This window comes from Dermacentor silvarum, chromosome 5 (assembly GCF_013339745.2).
Source record: "Dermacentor silvarum isolate Dsil-2018 chromosome 5, BIME_Dsil_1.4, whole genome shotgun sequence".
In the NCBI taxonomy this organism is placed as follows: Eukaryota; Metazoa; Arthropoda; class Arachnida; order Ixodida; family Ixodidae; genus Dermacentor; species Dermacentor silvarum.
The window spans coordinates 35,379,175-35,396,002 of NC_051158.1; positions in this window are offsets into that span (position 1 = coordinate 35,379,175).

Sequence of the window (16,828 nt, forward strand, 5' to 3'; positions counted from 1 at the left end):
CCGGCTGTGAGCGAGGCTGAGCGGAGTCATGCTCGTCGTCTCTTGTTTCGCCATGTTGTACGCAAACTTGATATAAGGGGGGATGTCGACATCCACGTACATTGAAAGCATGTATTCAGTTGTTTTGTTTAGGCGCTCTGTCAGTCTGTTTGTTTGTGGATGGTAGGCGGTTGACTTCCGATGAGCCGTTCTACTTAGCAACACGACGTGATCTAAAAGTGCAGCCGTGAATGCGGTTCCTCGGTCGGTTATTACGACGCGCGGTGCGCCGTGTCGCAGCACAACATACTCAATGAAAAAGCGTGCCACCTCGGCTGCTGTGCCTCTCTGGATTGCCTTTGTTTTAGCGTAACGTGTCAGATAGTCAGTTGCGACGAGAACAAAGCGATTACCTACACTAGAAGTAGGAAGTGGGACCAAAATATCCATACCGATTTGATCAAGTTGTGTTCGAGAAACCTGGACTGGTTGTGGGAGGCCGGCTGGTTTCCTCGGAGGCGGCTTGCGCCTCTGGCAGCCGAGACTAGTGCGAACGTGATGTTTCACGGCGATGGTAAGTTTCGGCGAGTACTAGCTTTGCCGCACTTTGCCCAATGTTCGCGTGTAGCCTAAGTGACTCAAAGTCACTTCGTTGTGACAGGCTTGAATTACTTCCGAACGAAGAGCTGCAGGAATGATGAGCAGGTAGGGGGACCCAGTGGAAGAAAAGTTTCTTTTGTAAAGGACTTTGGCCCGTAAACAAAACGAGGACAATCCTCTTGCGAAAACTCTAGGTGCTTTCGCAGATCTTCCCTCTAAGTAATTGATTAGTACAAGCAACTCAGGGTAGTACCGTTGTTGTTGAGCGATGGCGGATGTGTCCAGAACACAAGGAAATGCTGTTTCTTCTTTATTGAGTGGAGAATCTGACTCTATCGGCGATCGAGACAGGCAATCAGCATCCGTATGTTGCTTCCCCGATTTGTACATGACTGTCATGTCGAATTTTTGCAGCCTTAAAGGGACGCTAAAGAGAAACAGGGATTTCAGCTGGAATAAAAGAGGGACCTTCAGGAATGCATGCAGTTTTTGTTGGGTGCAAAAATATAATTTATTAGCGGAGAAATTCGTAAACAAAGACCAAATATCTCTGCCTCAATTTCTCTCACCCAAGATTCGGCGCTGAAACAGTGTCGTCACGGATTTCATTGCTCTCAGCGAACCAGAGGGCGCCATGATACGTCACCGCTTGTGTAAACGGCCGAGGCACTCGCTCCATCATAGACTGCATCATGCATGGCCGCTGCGTTTGCGTTCGCTGCGACTTTTGCTTAGGTGTTCGGTGGCCGCGATGGATACCGTTGCTGACGCTGAACCTTGCAACAAAGAGCTCGCCAGGGAAGCAGGACTGCATTTGAGCGACTTCAGCGAAACGGAGCACGAAATGATCCTCCGTGCTCGCGCCGTAGGTGTTTCCGCATACGATGGCGGTGAGCAGCCGGCCGCGCCGACGAAAACCGAAGCCTAGTTTTCGTCGACACGACGCGACTGGTCCGCCAGTCGACGATGTTCCCAACAGAACAAGCGTAGAAAGTTGCGCGCGTACTCGGCATGGTTTTTTTCGTGTCTTTTTTTAATGACATTCAGCACTCACCGAGCCGCCAGTTTGCTGCTGCAGGGACATCAGTAGGGGATTTGATAAAGGCGACATTGATGGGACAGCTGCTGGAGAAAGAACTGGCCTCTGGGGCACGCCAAGATACTTTCTGAGGGCAGGATTATATACATAATGCGAGGGCGAGAAATGCAGAGAGCACACCATCGGTTTCTCTGGCTCTGTTGCCGTTTTATCATCGGCAGAGCATTGAGCCATTGCGAACGCCGGGACTCATCGCGCGGCACCGGACACAGTCGGGTCAACACTGCCGCTGCCCCTGAGCAAGCATCTTGCACCGTTTATATAGCCCTGAACACTACACACACGAGGCATTTTCTGGATGTTTCCCGCGAAGTCAACGTTTTTCGAGCCACGCAACACGCAACCAAACACTGTAGAGCGGAACAGGCGCGCGCGATGATGCATGGAGCAAAAACGAAACTACGAAACTATCATGACCGCATGTAGCGCCACGCCATTTTTTCTTATTATTTATTTAATTTTGCGCTAAACTTGTACGTCTTCGCTTGAAACGGCTTAAAAAAGTTGGCAAATGCTGTTTATGGACGTTTAAGGTGTGCTTCAGTTTTTTTTTTTTTATTAACAGCGATAAATCGCTCTCGACCAATCGCGGCTGGGCTGCGTTTGTGATCTCCGACGTCACGAACGTGTAGTGCGGGGGATTCGTAGGGGCGTCAGCACCTATCCTTGAGTTTTTCGCGATTTTCTGGCTTATTAAACCTCAGTTCGCAGTAAGAATGGTATGTCTGTGATCGTGATAGGATAATCTAGCATTAAAACTTTCGGTTTCTCTTTTGTGTCCCTTTAAACTTCAACGCGCCAATCGTCCAGAAGGATCTTTAAGGTTCGTCAACGAACACAGTGAATGGTGGTCGCTGAGAACTTTGAAAGGGCGGCCATACAAATATGGGCGAAATTTCATAACCGCCCATACCAAGGCGAGGCATTCTTTCTCAGTTGTGGAATAATTTGCCTCAGTGCGTGAGAGTGTTCTGCTCGCGTAGGCAGTCACTCTTTCCGTGTGATTTCTCTGACCTCAAATCTCGTAAAGTTAATCGAGAGAGTTCTGTATGGTCACATCGATAGGTGGATAGGCGAGAACCAAATATTGAGTGATTCTCAAATAGGATTCATGCCCGGCTGCTCAATTTGGTGTGCTCAGGTTGACTTGGAGAGTAGAATTCAACTCACTCGCCGCTACAACCAGTACGCGGTCTAGTGACATTAGACATTGCGAAGGCGTATGACAGTGTCGATCACAGTACTTTAATCAACAGACTAGAAAGTGTGAATCTCCCACAGTATATAATCGCATGGATTCAAAATTTTCTAAGCGGACGCACATTTTATTGCTATCAAAACGGTGTTTCTTCTCACAGTTACAAACAGACAAGGGGCGTTCTGGCCGGACACAGAGCCCGCCCGGTAGAAGAGTTCCGCGCGAACTTCCACGAGGAATTTCTTCCTGCCAACTACGAGTGGCCTTTGAGGAGAGAGTTGGAGTTGCGTACCCAGCATCCGGACGAGTCCCTGCTGGAGCATGTTGGAGCGATGGACGAACTTTATCGTCTCGCGAGCCTTCTCGCCACCGACGCCGAGAAAGTCGAGCACGTCACACGGCAAGCGCACTCGACTTTCGCGGCCTACTTTAGGGGATGTAGGTTCAGAGACCTAGATGAGCTCGCCGCCGAAGCAAAGCGCATCTAAGGGGACATCCTCGCGGCACGAGCATACCGTCCGCCTCCACATGCCGTGCTGTCACTCGAGCCTCGCTACGCGTGGAACGGCGGAGGGATCGCTTCACATTCCCCTAGCGTCGACGCGTCGGCATCGTTCGCCGACGAGCAGGTCCAGCGTAAAAACCCTATATATAAAAAATAGCGCCATCCGCTTCCCTCCTCCTCCGTTCCGCTGTCGCGCTCGGCGCGGCCAGCGTAAAACCCCTATATATATGGGCTTTAGGCCAGCGAGATCGAGGCGCGATATCGACAGTGGCGCCGCGTACGTCGGGCCTGCCGTGGCAGACGACAGCTAACGCGCTACCAGAGGAAATCCGCGGAAAACTTGGATCGCGCCCTGCGGAGCAGTTATTGAGGTGCGATTTTGCTTCGTCAGTCAGTAACTGGCCTTAATAATGCCGTTTTGGAAGTAGCAACGCGACGATGCGAGACGGCGCAAATACCAAGTGTGCAGCAAGCGTTTGCGCTCGCCGGATGGTAAACAAAAAAAATGTCACAGTTTCGCCCTAAGCGCGAAGCAATGAATGCGATAGCAACACAGCAATGTCATACGAAGTAAGGTTCGCGGCTTTGGTAGCAATATGAATTGTAGTAAACATGAGCTGATTAAGTAAGGAGGTGTGCTGCGGCGTAAGTAGACCGTCTTGAAGAGAGACTCGATGACCACGAGAAGGCGCGTGTGAAACGGTGGTGTTGATGAGAAGCGCTTCCCGTGGGCAGCGCGTGCGAAGGGACACACCTGTAGCGCTGCACTGCCGATCCGGGCAGCATTGCATGTGTAGCGTGCGTTGGAAAATGGGGCCCGACTATTACTAACTGAATGAACAAGCGTGGTGTGAGCGCGCACAAACAAACATCAATAGATCACACTGAATGACTGCAGACAACGACTGTCAAAACGCTGGCAGCAAGCGCATACGCCGCAGCGGGCGAAGGTACGTGCGGTCTATCGCTTCAACGGAAACTGAGCGGCGAATGCACAGCGCATAAAGGTCAGAGCTGTGTGGAGACAAGAGACGGCGCGGGCGAGCGACGAGCGCGGTTGTTGGCAGAGTAGAAGTGCGCCCCCCCCCCCTCCCGCTCCCTCCGGCGCTGGCTTCCCGCTTCCTTGCTTGCGCGTGGGAGATTGAGTGCGTTCGCTCTCCGTGATATAGCGCGCGTCCCCGCACGCTTCCGCTCGGGCATACGGCGCGCGGCGAAGATTTCATTTATACGGAACCTCACGGCGACGGCGACGACGACGGTAACGACGATGACGACGGCGATGTCGACGGCAGAAATCCGGTTGAAGTGTCCATATAATTGATATCGCAATAAAAAGCATTTAGCCCGCGCCTTGTCGATTGCGGCAACTTCAGGCGCAGCAGCATGCCATCACAACGAAGTTCTTGTCCCTAACACGTTTGATCCCTTTGTGCGTACAGCACTTTCATCGCACAGGCCCGAGAATGGCGGTCGGAGCGCGCTGGAAAGAAAAAAAAATATACAGAAGCGCAACGCGTGCTTCCACGTGACACGGATTGGCCACTGGGGGAGCGGAGAAGGCTGGGGCGACAGGAGGCGGCGAGGAGGAACCGCCGGCGTGAGCGCGGTGGCGGCATCATCTAAGAATGGCGCTACATTTTATATAGAGGGGTTTTAGTCCAGCGTGGTTGTGAATTATCCGACCGCGCTTTGGACGCTTTGGACCCGTACGCCTACGCGCTGATAACAGCACAGCATAACGCGGCACGCAGTGCGCCGCGGCAGGAACTTGCGACTAATGCGAGAACGGAGGAGCGGCACATGCCGACCGCCGAGCGTGGAAGCTACGGCCCGCCGGATTGGAGCGACGGGCGCCCATGCCACCGAGGCTTCAGTGGCCGTTGCTACCAGTTCGACGGACTGGGGCACATCGCCCGTGACTGCGGAAGCACGCCGGGCCGAGGTCGAGCACGTGTCTCGGGAAACGGGCAAGGCCGCCAGTGATCCACTTTGGGTCCCAGGCGGCGATCTCGAACACAACCGGTGATAGCTAAAGACCCTATATAGTGATAGCGGGTGATTTGCGCCTTTGGCTTGTCGCGTAGGAGATGTAGCGGACTCGTAGGCGCCGTTCATCGAGATAACGATAGCCCGAAAGAAGTTTGCTGCATTATTGGATACTGGGGCAAGCGCTTCTTTACTTGGTAACGAAGTGTTACATCATCTCCACCAGAACAATATCCGCTAAAGAGATAGTGACACCACTTTCCGCCTTGCTTCCGGCACAGCACAATCGAGCGGTGCTGCTAGGCTAGTTATCCGTTGGGAGAGACGCGTCAGGCGACAACGCCTCGTACATCTTCCCGGTCTGTCAGTGCCTGTAATTTTAGGTCGAGACTTTCTCGCCAAGTCGGGTATATTGATAGACATCGGCAGCGGAGGTTACCAAGAGAACGGAACGGGTACTTTGAGGCGTTTCGCAAAAGCGCCCGTGCCAGAGGAGACATGCCAGTCTCCGGACGCGGCGCGAGCGAGCCACACCCAGCCACAGCCGAGCGAACGAACAGTAATCGGTGAAGGCGATGAAAGCAAAGGAGAGACGGTGGCACAACATTGTGCCGCGTTGTTGCAAGGGGCAGCGCACCCCTTTTGTCAGAGGTCAACAGCCTGTCGGAGAGAGAAATGGCACGACGGTCATCGCTGTTGTGCGATTACGACGCGATTTTCACGGACCGTCCGGGCCGCAATACGCTAGTCAGGCACCGAATAGACACGGGTGACGCTGCGCCGTGGAAATTTAATCCTCGGCCGATAAGCTTGACTAAGCGGAAAGCACTTGACAGCGCCTCAAACGAACTCATCGACACAGGCGTTGTAGAAAGGTTGAACAGGCCCGTGGGGCTTCCCGGTAGTTCTAGTCCCGAAGAAGGACGATACTTATCGCCTTTGTGTAGACTACCGCAGGCTGAATGAGGTTACGAAGAAGAATGCGTACCCTCTACCCTCCATGTCCTCTCTGGTATGTAACCTTGGTGGGCCGAAGTACTTTACGAAGATCGATGCTAGTCGTGGATATTTTCAGGTCGAAATGGACGAGCGTGACAAAGAGAAAACGGCTTTCACCTGTCACCGCGGGCTCTTTCAATTCAAAAGAATGTCTGTTGGCTTAGTCGGAGCTCCCGCTACTTATGAGAGGTTGATGGACCGAGCTCTACGAGATGCGAAGTGGCAACATGCTCTCGCATATCTCGACGACATAGTGGTTTATTGAAAAACATTCGGCGAGCACTTGCGCCAGTTTAGAGACGTCCTAGACAGGCTGAGGTCCGCGGGTATCACGCTGAACTCGAGTAAAGCTCAGATAGCTGCGACCAGAATAAGGCTGTTGGGTTTCATGCTGGACAACGGCCGCATTCTGCTGAGTGAGGATGAGCTCGAGGCTATACTGAGTGTGATGATTATGGACGTTCGTCGCTTGCTTGTGTGTCTTGAGACGAGAAAAGATGCACAAGAAACGCTAGTAGGCAAAAAAATGTTTTTCTTTCAAACTCACGATGGGCAAGGAAAGGAAATGAAAAGAAAACAATGTCACCGAAAAGTTTCACACGCACTCCTACGTACGCGACACTCAGTCCTACACCACCGTTCGGCGCGTCAAGAATTCCGAAAAACCATCTTTCGGTTTGGGACGTGACGACTTGCTTGCCGTTGGCGCGGTACGGTCGCCGAGGCGAGCCGAGGCATAGGTGGCACGGTTGCTGCTGCTGGAACCGTCGCCGGCACACGGCTGCGCTACCGTGTGCGGCGCCTGGCTATGTTGAGGACACCACTGCGATGTCCGGCCGCAACTCACGAGGACCGCGACCCAGGGTCGACCCACGCGGACAGCACCTCGGTAGGCCTCCTCCAAGACCAGCCCTCAGCAACTGCGCCCTGGCAGGAGCCGCTCAGCAGGCCTCGTCCTTGGTCCCGGAACAGGCCTCCGCATCTGGCCCGGGTAGGCACGCCACTCGACCGCAGCAGGAACCACGGCCCGAGCTCTTGTTCCCGAGCGTCGCACCCGATCTGCTGCCACCGTGGCTTCGCCGCTTGACCTCCTCCGCACGTTCGCCACGTAGCACTTCTTTTTCTTCGTTGTGTTCTTTTTTTTTCTTCCAGCTCCCGTGCCAAATGCCGTCAGCTCGCCTTCTTCACTTCGGTATGCACTTCGACTGAGTCCACAAGTCGTACACGTAAAACATTATAAAAAAGGAATATTGTGTCCTTTCCCCACAATATCCCCCCGCTCAAGAAAGTTGTTAAAAAAAACAACTTTTAGAAAAAAATTTTTAAAAAATACACACATGAGTTCATTTGTAAACGATGAAACGAAAAGGATGAGAAGTCCAGAAGTCAAACGCGTCTGAGGTAGTCGACACCTATGTTTTCGGCGCCCTTAATGTATTCAGCCACGAAGTCGTATTCGGTTAGCAAGAGACTCCAGCGGAACACTCAGCTATTCATATGTTTGGCAGAGTTTATGTAAGCGAGAAGCTGGTGGTCCGTACACATGAAACAGGTACACATGAAACTTTTGAATAGCCTACACAAGTGTCAGGGCTTCTCTCTCGATAGTTGAGTAGCGCGTTTCCCGTGCGAGGAGTTTACGGCTGGCATAGGCTACTGGATGTAGCACCCCGTCGTGACGCTGCAGTAAAACGGCGCCAATACTGGACGAAGATGCGTCCGTGCGTAATATGAAGGGCTCTTGTAAGTCCGGTGATCGTAAAACCGAACTAGACGATAGCAGGCGACGCAATGTTTCAAAAGAATGTTGCTGACATTCTTCCCACGTGACCCTGTTGTGACCTCGCTTCTTGGTTATTTTCCGTTTGTGTAGACCAACAAAAGGTATTTCTTTCTCTTGTGCGGTGTCCGTTTGAACAGTAACTGCGGCGTGTTGCAGGACGTCAGCCGTGGACTCCCTTTCCTCGTATTTCTTTAGGAGGTTTATATGAAATAGACTCATGCGACCTCCGAGGTCTATCAAATAGTCATAGTCATTCCGTTTTTCGATGACTGTGAAAGGCCCCTTCCATGTCAGCATCAGCTTGTTCCTATCTGATGGTAGGAGCAGCAATACCTTGTCACCTGGTGATAGCTGTCGAACACTCGTTTTTTTATCCTAATACTTCTTTTGTATGACTTTGGTCTTCTGTAGTTCTTCATGGGCTACCTTGCAGGTGTTTTGCAGGCGCTCCTGGAGCTCTACAACGTATCCATAAGTTGTCTTCGTTTCCGCATCGACGTTATCGCCTGTCCACAGTTCCTTCAGAATGGACATCGGTCCCCGGACGAATCGACCGTAAAGGAGGTCGAATGGCGAGAATCCAAGGCTTGCTTGGGGAACTTCACGGTATGCGAAAAGCAAGGGATCCAGGTATCTATCCCATTGTTTAGGGCATTCTTGGCACATGCGGCGGACCATTTGCTTGAGAGTTCCATTGAACCTTTCCACCAGTCCGTTTGCCATGGGATGATAGGGAGTTGTATATAGGATGTTGACGAAATGAAATTAGTCGCCCGAGTGCTTGCATAAGGTTGGATGTGAACGACTTTCCACGGTCGTTCACTATTTCACGTGGGACTCCAACCCGGGAAAACATTTCTAACAGTGCTTCTGCCACCCGCTCGGTCTCAATGCTCGGCTGTGCTACCGCGTCTGGATAACGCGTAGCAAAGTCCACCATCGTTAGCACGTATCTGTTTCCCTTAGCTGAAGTTGGGGACAGGGGGCCAATAATGTCGAGGGCGACCCGTTGAAATGGTGTGTCAATGATGGGCATATTCCCCAAAGGGATTCGACCAACGAGGTGTTTTGGTACTGTCCTTTGACATATGTCACACGACTTTACAAAACGTGTGACCTCCGCCTGTACACCAGGCCAATAAAATTCTTCAAGGACACGGTCTGCAGTCCTTCTTTGCCCCTGATGACCAGACAGAAGACCTTCATTTGCCATTTTCATCACTGTGTTCCGGAGATCCTTGGGGACCACAAGTTGCTCCAAGTCTCGCCGTTCTACAGTGTGGTATCGCCGGAAGAGAACATCACGTATCAGCACAAACTCTATGACTGCTAGTTTCTTGGATGTGGTTTTCTTCCCCAACGCTGCGAAACAAGTTTCTAGCGTGTGATCGGTGCACTGTAATTTCCGCAGCTCTTTAGAGCTGATGTCCAATGGGTTAATCCATGGAATTGACAGCTCTCTTTGTTGCTTGTCTTCTTTTCCTACAGCTGCTGACACATTCTGTTTCCGTCCTCTATTCGGTGAAGTTATGCGTTCACTTTTGTCTTGATGGTTAACCTGATCCGTGCGGACCAGTGCGGGCCAAGGTCGCTGTGCCGGCTTCGGGATATGGGGTGTATCTGAAATTACTGCGGTAACGTTGCCTAGCACAACTTCATATAAAGGGTTCTCCATGCAAACAGCAAGAACCTGTCCCTTGAAAAACGGAGAATCAATACACACTTCTGCTTCCGGTAAACTCTTTGTAGACTGATCCAATAACCGGATAGTGCGGATGCTACCAGTTAGTTTGGAGTCGGGAACCAACGACCGTTCCACCACACCTGTATTGCATCCGGTATCCTGTAATATGGTAACTAATTTTCCTTCCAGGTAGCCCTTTGCTGTCGGCATCTGCTTCAACCCGCCATCACAAGTCGCATTGCTTTGTGTACAGTCGCAAATGTCATGACTCTGGGTTGCCATTTTCTTTTCATGTCCAGGTTCCACTAACTCTTCATGCTGCGCTTTCTCGGATCCTAAGAGAGAGCATGATGCTTCCCTTTGTTTTCCAGAGTCAGAGGGGCAACTATCGGATCTGTGTCCTGTCTTCTTGCACGTCCAGCACTGTGGCGACTTCGGTGCTCGGGACTTGGTCCAGTAATGCGCAGCTCTGTGGCCCTGCCTGTTGCACAGAAAGCAAAGCAGTTTTCCTTTGCTTTCGTTTGTAGTGCCCACTTTACCAGTGACCATAGACTTCCCTTTTTCTTCTTTACCCTTAGTGAGATTCACGATTCCCTGGGCTTCCAAGTACTGGTCTGCTGTCGTTGCCAGCGTTTCCAGATTACGACATCCTCTTTCCTTCAGAAAGATAGCCAACTTTTCGTCGCACCGTCTTATAAACTGTTCGGACACCATCTTTTCTCGTAGAGATTCATAAGTCTTCGACGACTTCGCTAGCTCATGCCAATGGTCGAAGTATCCCAAGAGGCGCCCTGCGAACTGTCGTCCTGTCTCAGCATTTTCGGGCCGGGCATCCCGAAACTTCACGCAGGTATCCCTCTTCTGTGTAACCGAACCGCTGTAGCAGCGTCTGCTTCAGCTTTGCGTAGTCCGTAGAGTCTTCAGCAGACATGCGTCCTACCACCGTTAATGCTTCTCCCATGAGACACAAACTTAGCGACAAGGCCCACTTATCTGTTGGCCAACCTTGACTTGTGGCCTCCCTCTCAAATCTCTGTATGTAGGCATCCAATTCTGCTCTACCCTCATTATAGGGTGGAATCATCTTGTGCGGGCTGCGAAAACTCTGACCACCACCTGTGCCGTCGCCTACAGAACTCATATTCGGACGTTGAGCCTCTGCAGCTCGACGTCGCTCCTCAAGGAGGGCTCGTTCAGCCTCCATGCGAGCTAGCTCGCGCTCATCATCTGCCTGTGCTGTAATGCGCATATCTTCTCGTTCTTTCGCTCTTTGGTCCCTCATTTCCTTCTGCTCAGCGCTCACCCATGCCTGTAACGCCTCTCCACTCAGCCCCATCTCCTTCCCTAGCTCCACTAGCGTTCTCTTCTCGTCCATTCTCGTCTATTGCACACAAACAACGTGAGGCTCTAAGATAGAAAGAGAGCTTCGTGTTCGCGGACGCCAGAAATTGTGATGATTATGGACGTTCGTCACTTGTTTGTGTGTCTTAAGACGAGAAAAGATGCACAAGAAACGCTTCTTTCTAACACACGATGGGCAAGGAAAGGAAATGAAAAGAAAACAAAACAATATCACCGAAAACTTTCACGGGCACTCCTACGTACGCGACACTCAGTCCTACACCCCCGTTCGGCGCGTCAAGAATTCCAAAAAAAAAACATCTTTCGGTTTGGGACGTGACGACTCGCTTGTCGTTGCCGCGGTACGGTCGTCGAGGCGAGCCGAGGCAGAGGTGCCTATTTATATCAGAGGCTCCGGCAACAGTCACCAACGCCGCACGCATTTTGAGCGAAGGCGGGCAAAACGCCGACGGCGTCGACAACAGTTCTGCGTGTTGCCGGTGCTGCTGCATGTCCAAGTTTATACAGCTGATAAAGCTGCTATCATTATACTCCGTATAGCTCTCTTCAAATTTGCTATCGCAATTGATGCTTCACCTTTCAAGTGAAACTGCGACAACTTTTTCTTCCAGCTCCCGTGCCACCTGCCCTCAGCTCGCCTTCTTCACTTCGGTATGCACTTCGACTGAGTCCACAAGTCGCGGCGTACACGTAAAAAAATTATAAAAAAGGAATATGGTGTCCTTTCGCCACACTGAGGTACCCATCGCCGAAAGATATCGGTGAATTGAGACGCTTTCTGCGATTGGTGAACTTTCATCGCCAATTCATTCCAGACAGCGCTGGCAGTGCAAGCGCCTTTAACGAAGCTCTTGGGGAAAGACGAGCGTTGGACTTGGGGTCAAGAGCAGGAGGCGGCACTGCGCGGCCTCACAAAGGTCCTCGCTGACACGGCAGAGTTGCAGCTGCCCAACTTGAATAGGGAGTTTGTGATTCAAACAGAGGCAAGCGACCTGGGTCTAGGTGCAATTTTGCTACAGGAGCACGGAGGCATTCTCCGACCGGTTGCGTTCGCGAGCTGTTCGTTGACGCCGGCAGAAAGGAACTACTCGGTGACAGAGAAGGAGTGTCTCGCGATAGTTTTCGCTCTGCGAAAGTTCGACTATTATGTCGACGGTGCGGCATTCACGACTGAGACTGACCACGTGGCTCTCCCTTGGTTGAGGCGCTTGAGCGAGCCGAGTGGCCGCCTGGCGCATTGGGCACTGTTGCTGCAGCGTTACGGCTTCACCGTGCGCTACCGCAAAGGAAAAAGCAATGATAAGTGGTTCTTGAGGGAAAGGGAAAGGTTGGCGCTATCTTCTGCAGCCCTTGAGGGAGCACGGCTCAGCGCCAGGAAAAAGCAATGCCGCAGCTGACGCACTTTCGCGGGCGCCAGTCCGAGGCGAGGGAGAAACCCTGGCCGGTAGCCCGAGTAAGAGACGCGGAACAACCGTCGACCCTGGGCGAAAGCATGAACCACGTAGATGTCGGTTCCGCAGGAGTTGTCTTCAGCAGAAAGGAGCTGTTCGAGGCTCAACAGAAGGATCCGTTTTGTCGAAAAGTGCTCGGCGGGCTCCGGGAGCCGGGCGGTCGCCGCGCACATGGAGGCAGCTGGTATTGCTGTCGGTACAGGGCGCTCAGGAACAGCTGGTAATGCTGTGAGCGCGCTGGATTCCTATTTGCTGAATATGACGGCGTCCTGCTGAGGTCTATTCCCACCGAGAACGACACAAGTGAGGCGTTTAAGCTGATAATACCGCGCGCGTTGAGAGGAGCACTGCTACGCTACTTTCATGACTCGTGCGTCGCTGGGCATGCGAGCGGTCCCAAGACTTACGTTAAGTTGTGTCGCATCGCTACCTGGCTTGACATGAAACGGGACGTGATTCGCTACGCCCGCTCGTGTCATGTGCGCCAAAGCGTGAAGCTCCGAGGTGGACGACCGCCCGGCTTCATGCAGCCTATCGACAGCCAGACTCCCTGGCAAATCGCGGCGTCTGACGTCATGGGACCGTATCCCACAACACCGAGCAGGAACAAATTCTTGCTGGTGGTCACGGATCACTTCAGTAAATGGGTAGAACTTTTCCCCCTACGAAAACTGACGGCACGGGTGGTCATGGATAAGTTGATGGAGGTTTTCACCAGGTTTGGTTTTCCGGAGCAGTTGATAATAGACAATGCGTCCTACTTCACTGCAAAGGTGTTCGTTGACTCATGCGCCGCACTTGACATTAAGCACAAGAAAACGACAACCTATCATACTCAGTCGAACCCCACTGAACGAGTCAATCGCAACATCAACACATGCTTGTCGCGTTCTCTGAAAGGCATAAGGACTGGGATACCTACCTTCGAGAGATCGGGTTTGCATTGCGATCGACAGCGAACCACTCGACAGGGTATGCGCCTTCTTCTCTCTACCTGGGGAGAGAGCTGCCGAATCCGATGGATAGGGTTCTCGCGGATCACAGCGGAATGCCAGTCGCGCCGTCAGCACCAGCTGAATACGCGACGCATCTACGTGCCAAGATGACGGAAGCTTTACATAAAGCACGCTGTAATCTTCGCACTGCCAGAGCACAACAGAAGGCGCAGTACGACCGCTCGCATCGGAACGTCCACTACGAAGTGGGCGATCTGGTGTTTCGACGCAGCACGTTCATTCTCAGCGATGCTACCAAACAGTTCGCTGCCTCGCCGGCGCCGAAGTGGACCGGGCCGTATCAAGTGCGATGGAAGGTTTCCTCGCTTGCTTGCCGGCTCGAGAACAAGAAAGGAAAGCCGATCGGCGGACCGGTACACGTATGCGACCTGAAACGCTACGCGCCGCGTGATGAGCAGTGGGATGACGATCAAACCCTCCCTCAACCGACGTCGGTGAGAGAGAGCAGTCAGAACCGAACGGCGAGCCCGCAGCCGCGCTACAATTTGCGTAGCAGGCGAATGTAATCTGACTGCTAGTTGCGTAACCCGACGACTGCGAGGAACATTCGTAAGTCTGAGTAGCATTGCATACCGCGTGAGCATACAGCCGCGCCGTGCTGGCACCTTGGTAGTTCCTGCCGGGGAAGCGAACGTCAAGTTACCACGGAGCGCCGAGTATGGACGATGAGTCGTCGCTCCAGTCTTCAAGTATCCTCACAGGCCATGACGGGAATGTGGCGTGGGCGTGAACATTTGACGCGTCGGTATGGAGTGTGCGGTTTGACCAAAGACTGCTGCGAGGGCAAGTGCGGTGATTACCTTGTGCTGCGACTCTAATTGGTGATGATGCTTGCGAACATTCCCTTCGTAACAGACGTCGACGCTGTTCCCGGATCCGGCCAACTAAGCTGCTGATCACAGTACCGCTCCGTGCAGTTTGCTAATAACAATTTCCAGGAGCAGAGCAAGACGAGACACGACCGTGCGAACTGCCTGCAGTACTCGCGGGAACAACTGACGCCCTTACAGCGCTGACGGCGCTACGCCGGCCTTGCAGCCGCACGAACCGCTAGCCGGCCGCCGGCTGGCGACCGCCCCTACAGCGCAGCCGATACCTGGGGCGTGGCACTGAGAGCCATCTTCGAGCCCCCGACAAGGATCCCGCCTCGCAAGCCCGAGCACTGCAGCTGATTAGTCGCCTCTGAGTCGGCATCAAGTGTCCGCCAACTGAGGGCTACATCACCACCAGCCCGACGCTTCCTCGGTCGCCAACCTTGGTGGGTACTTAGGCAAACGGACGTCCCTAGGTGCCAGCCTCAACGTACGGGGGCCTCTTAAGGGGAGGAGGATGTGGGGAGCAGGCGCGCCCATCTTCTCCCGCGCGCGCTCGTCGTCTCATGCGCACGTAGCGCGCGCAGCGGGAGCCGGGCGGACACGAGAGAGAGGCACTTTGACCGGTTCTCGCTCGCCTCTCGCGACGCGCGTAACCGCGCGGGAAGAGGGAAGGTATCCGACGGGCGAAGAGGACATTCCCCTCGCCAGAAGGTAAAAGGCTATAAAAGAGCGCGACCGAGAGACCCCCGGGCCTCTCTAACCTCGCTACACCTGACCTGCCCCTACGGATTACCCGCTGCAACCCGTGAGTGACCTCGCTTGCGTGACTTCTACACGCAACGAGGCAAGCCTATATATTCCTTATTACAGAGTGGACTTCCCTCTGCAAGTGTGTCTTATTGCTCACAGCAAAAAATATTGAACTGTCTCGCTCGTTGCCTTATTCGCCCGAACCCTACGTAGCTGCGATCTCACGCGCTACGGGTTGGGGATCGTACCCCCACAAGCTGAATTACCAGCTCGAGCTTTTGACTAACTCCTTCGCATCCGTCGGTGGTTGCGCCGTTGCACGTTCCCACTGAGACAGCGCTCCGGCCCCACCGTATTGGACCTGTCCTGCCCGGAAACGCCGTACACGCTTCCCTTGGCGAGAATATAATCATAGGAGCTACTTAGACTCCTCAGCCACCAAGGTATGCCGTTGATGCTTCCTTGATGGTAGAACCGGCTGCCGTGACTACCACAACGACAGCACTGTCCGTTGACACCGGCCCTCGTTACTCGGCGGTTACACAAGCAGTCTGGTGGAGTTGAGCCGCTGCAACTTTCAGCAGCCGGCTTACGTAAAAATATCGTCTTTTCGCAGCTTTCAAGATGACGTCATCCTTTGGGTTCACACTATCAATGCCTTGGGTGATCGCCATGTTTCGCAAGACCACACAAGATGGCTGGTTGCCGCAAAGGCTTAGGACAACTACGCAGGCATCAAGCAGCAGTCCTGGCTTGAATGGAGTGCAGCTCTTAAAGCTGATTTCGGCCCGCTTCCTTATGCGTGCGCGTCCCCTACATTCCCGAGCATCAGCTGCGGCTCGTCGTCTCCGAAGATCACGGCCGTGAACCAACGGTTCGGCAACAGCGGCAGCAAGTCGATCCCTCAGCCTCCACAGCATCAATCACAGGCATCCGGTTCGAGCATCTCCACGTCGGCGCCCTCCGCTATCCATAGCGTACCCGGCAGCAAGGCCTCCAAAGCAACGGATGAAGCTGCAACCGCAACGGCGGCGGTAGCTAAGGCATGCGGTGACGACGCGGGAAATCTGCAGTACGGCGACCCTTGGGACACGGGCCCAGCCGCCGTGGCTCTACGGCTGCTGACGGCTGAGGAGCAGCGCAACAAAAGCCACACTCCGGCACACGCCACCCCTGCCGCTACGGGGGCGCCGTCCACCAACGAGATGGCCCGCCAGCCCGCCTACGAGACGTCGTTAGACTTACGTCTCAAGCAGCGAGAACTCGACCAGTGCTTGGACCGATTGGCCCAGAGTCCTGCAATCGTCCTCCCTGGGCTGCAGCAGCAGCCGCGTGCAGGCCTACTCTACCCGGTGCAGTCGTCGTGCTTGTCTTTGGGAGTGTCAGTTACACCAGGTCGCAAGGGATGCATCACAAGACAGCTTTCACAGCAGGATGCCTGTTGCCCGAAGCCACCACCATACCAGGGGAGCAGTTGCAGCACTTCGGTATCTTCTAGTATTCAGCAGCACCGAGCCCCAACACCTTGTGGTTCCAACAGCAGTGGCAATGGCAATCCTTAAGTTCCGATTTCTGCTATCAGAGATCCTGATTTGGCGTTC